The sequence below is a fragment of the Mytilus californianus genome, unplaced genomic scaffold (genome assembly GCF_021869535.1).
Source record: "Mytilus californianus isolate M0D057914Y unplaced genomic scaffold, xbMytCali1.0.p SCAF_18, whole genome shotgun sequence".
In the NCBI taxonomy this organism is placed as follows: Eukaryota; Metazoa; Mollusca; class Bivalvia; order Mytilida; family Mytilidae; genus Mytilus; species Mytilus californianus.
In genome coordinates this window covers 7,694,500-7,698,956 of record NW_026262666.1, presented here as the reverse complement: position 1 = coordinate 7,698,956, position 4,457 = coordinate 7,694,500, and positions in this window count along the sequence as shown.

Sequence of the window (4,457 nt, the reverse complement as noted above, 5' to 3'; positions counted from 1 at the left end):
GATTTACTATTTTGCTTTTTTAAACTAATTTTTATTTCGGTTATAAAACAGATAATGATGGCGCATGGAGAAAAGTGGATCTGTTTAAGATATACTCTTACATTTTTTACTTGTGGCAAATTCTTCTCATCAGAGCCCTTCATGTCTTCAAGGTGAAAAGGTTCAACTTTCATCGGGTTCGTAAACCCACTGCTTCCAAGGTTTTCATCGTCTGTCTCACGATCTTGTCCAAACTTTAAAAAGTAATACAATATTGTTACCATAACATGCTGGTATTAAAATTGAACTTTTTGTTACCATAACATGCTGGTATTAAAATTGAACTTTATTACAATCATCATTCATCCTCCGTATCTTGACAAACTGTAATAGCTTGAGTATTGAGCTATGCTTATGCTATATGTCAGAATGTTTATAAAATACTTATAACATATAGATGTAAAATGCACAAGTAAATAGTGCGTTTAACAAGTTTTCATTATACAAAGAAAAGGGTAGGGTTAAATTAATTTACCATTTTGTTGTGTTTCCAAATTCTATTATAAATTAAAAAAAAAATCGGTAAAACAACAGATACTGATGGCAATTGGGAAAAACAGTGGATCTGTTTAAAACATATTCTTACATCTTTCACTGGTTGTGGCATATTCTTGCCACCAGAGCCCTTCATGTCATTAAGATAACCGGGATCAACATTCTTGTGGTTCGTCAAGCTACGGCATCCAAGGTTCTCGTCGTCTGTCTCACGATCTTGTCCAATCTTAAACAAAGTAATACAATGTTGTTACCATAACATGCACATATTTGAATTGATTTCTTTACAAGCATCATTCGTCAATCGGAACTTGACAAAATGTTATAGCTTGAGTATTGAGCTGTGCTAATTGTCAGTATGTTTGTAAAAAACAAATAAGATATATGATGTAAAATACTCAGGTATATAGTGTGCTTATCATGTTTTCATTATACAAAGAAAAGGGTAAGGTTTATTTAATTATTGATTTTGCTTTGTTTCCAAATTCTATTATAAACTAATTTTTATTTCGGTTACACAACAGATAATGATGGCGCCTCACTCAAAATAAATCGGTCTAAGATATACTCTTACATCTTTTAATGGTTGTAGCAAATTCGTATCACCAGAGCCCTTCATGTCTTCAATGTAAACGGGATCAACTTCCTTCTGTTTCGTCAAAGCATTGCATCCATGATTCCTATCGTATGTCTCACGACCTTGTCCACGCTTAAAAAAGTAATACAATATTGTTATCATAACATGCTTGTATTTGAATTGTTTTTTATTACAAGCATCGATCGTCCTTCGGAACTAGACAACAGTTTTAGCTTGAGTATTGAGCTGTGCTATTTGTCAGTATGTTTGTAAAATAAATATAACATATAGATGTAAAACGTTCAGGTAAATAGTGTTCTTAAAATGTTTTCATTATACAAAAAAGGTAGTGTTGATTTGATCTTCTATTTTGCTTTGTTTCCAAATTCTATTCTAGACCTTTATTGTCAGTGAACAAATAATGATTACGCTTGACAAAACTGTATATTTCTAAGATATACTCTTACATATTTGACTGGGTTTTCTTTATAAAGAAAAAGGTATGGTTGATTTAATTTACTACTTTGCTTTTTTTCCAAATTCTATTATAAACTACTTTTTTTTCGGTTAGAAAACAGATAAAGAAGGTGCTTGGAGAAAATTGGATCGGTTTAAGATATACTCTTACATCTCTGACTTGTTGCAAATTCTTGTCACAAGAGCCCTTCATGTCCTCAGGGTTCACGGGATCAACTCTCCTCTGATTTGTAAAACCATTGTATCCAAGGTTCTCGTCGTCTGTCTCACGATCTTGTCCACACTTAAAAAAGTAATACAATGTTGTGAACATTTGATTGTTTTTTAATTACAAGCATTATTCGTCCTTCGGATCTTGACAAACTGTAATAGCTTGAGTATTGACCTGTGCTAATTGTCAGAATGCTTGTAATATACAAATAACATATAGATGTCAAATGCGCAGCTTAACATTTTTTCATTATACAAAGAACGGAGCAAGGTTGATTTCATTTATTATTTGGCTCTGTTTCCAAACTCTATTATAAACCGATTTTTATTTCGGTAACTCACAAATAATGATTCGATTGGAAACAAATTATCTGTTTAAGATATACTCTTACATCTTTATTTGGTTTTGGCAATTTCTTGTCACCAGAGCCCTTCGTCAGGATTGTGTCCTCGCGGATAACGTGGTCAACTAATTTTTTATTACAAGCACCATTTGGCCTTCGAAATTTGACAAAATGTTATAGCCTGAGTATAGCTATAATTTTGGGATTACTGGTCTACACAGGGCATTTTGGCTATTTATTTGACTTCCTATAAAGATTAACAACAGGATTTTTTTAAAGATATTTATGGTTTACTTAAATATTCCAATTACTAGAATAAAAGGAGTTATCTTCATATTTGTAACGGACCAGAAACTGAATAGTTATAAAAATATGTACTTTTTATGATTTTCTAAAAATACTTTCTTACAGGATTATATCCCTTTGAATAATCTACAAACTCTTTGTTATTACTTAAGTTTCAACACATCAATATTTAATAGTTCATTATAGTTTATCGTGTTGTTTTCATGGTGTTGGAATTTGTCGTTTCCATAGATAACTTTTGCCGTAAACATGGGAATACAGGTTCCCGGTACATTACAGCATCTGCGATATGGGAACCAGATGAAATTTTTTATGGACTTCATTCATAATCTTGTTTAAGCAAATAAAATTGCAATCATATCTTATAACACCCCTTGTGGACTGTTTTCAATTGTTAACGGTAAACTAGGAGTTAAACAGCACTTTGTTATAATTTTTCATCGGTCAGATTTCAGTAAGTAAAAAAAAACTGTAATAAATTACAAACTAAAAAAGTAGTAAACTAGATATATTTTCTGTAAACATTGTACTCGTCAGAATTAAATAGATTATCGGCAACTTAAGATGGCAAGGGTGTCTTTCTCCATCTTGGAGTTTGAAGTAGCAGTAACAATTGGTCTAACTCTTAAATGAAAGTGCAAATTTTTATAGTAGTTTGTAATTCATGTGTAAGACTTTTCATGTTGATATAGAAAATTATGTGTTTTATCATATTTGCGGCTACATTTTAAAAAGAGATCACAATATTTTTTTTTCTCAATTATTCAAGATTGTCACATAATGGGAGATAACTCAGATAAAATATTTTATAATAAAAAGTGTTGTGAATTTATCTATTTTGATATGTAGCAAGAAAACAAGTCCGGTGGCTTAATCTTTTTCTTTTCTTATCTGAAAGCATGTTAAAAAGATATCTTCTTACATATTATCTTGAAATTATATGGTGTAGTTTTCATTTTATCACACAAAGTTGTATTTTCTATGCATAATCTATATAAAATATGACATCCGGTGACACATACTTTTTATCAAAGTTTTGACAAAAGCATAAAAACCTGAAGCGTGAAAAAAAAAAATCCGGTGACACATTTTTTTTATCAAAGTTTTGACAATAAACTCATCATATATACCAGATTTAGATTTTGTAATTACGCCAGTCGCGCGTTTCGTCTACAAAAGACTCCTCAGTGAGCTCGAACATACAAAAGTTAAAAAGACCAAATAAAGCACGAAGTTGTAGCATGATAAAAACTACATTATGACAAATTATTAAAATATTCTAAGGAATTTAATAAAGACCCCCATCCACCTTTTAACATAGCTATTATTCTTAACTCAGGAAACTACGCTACTTTGCTGTTGCGCATGACCTCAGCTGTTGCAGAACATTCTATTTTGGTTCTTTTCTAAATTTACTTACCAGACTCTTCAATGTTAGCCATCCAATATATTTTTTTCCGAAGATTTGGCTAATAAAACATCTACCTGCTGCTACTGTCTCACTTTCTGATAGTGCAAATACCGCTGAGGTGGTGGAGAGAGCATCCTATATTGAAAAAATGCCTTAGATACGTTTTTGTTTTACAAATGTAAACTATCATGAAGTTAGTAAGTAAACTATTAATATAAATCTTGATCTTATAATGTTTTTTTTATTACTTTTTCGTTCAATGTCATTCATAAATGCACCCCAAAGGTGACTGGGGAATAAAATGTGGTCACTTTGGTTTGCTTCTGACCGGCATTAAAACCCTTAGTATAAGTTTTGCATCAGTTTCGTTGTGCGGGATATAACAGTACGCAACCACGTTCATTCAGAATGAATAGTTTAAAAAGATACCTGTTGTTAATAGAATGCAAGGCTATCTGCATGTTGACAACCATCACAACAACTAAGGGAAAGTATGTGGCCTGTTTAAAAACAAAATGTTTGTCCCTATTCAAATATACTCTCGTTTTCAAGTGATGGCCCAAATTTCCCCAACCTTCATCACGGAAAGCCCCTATTA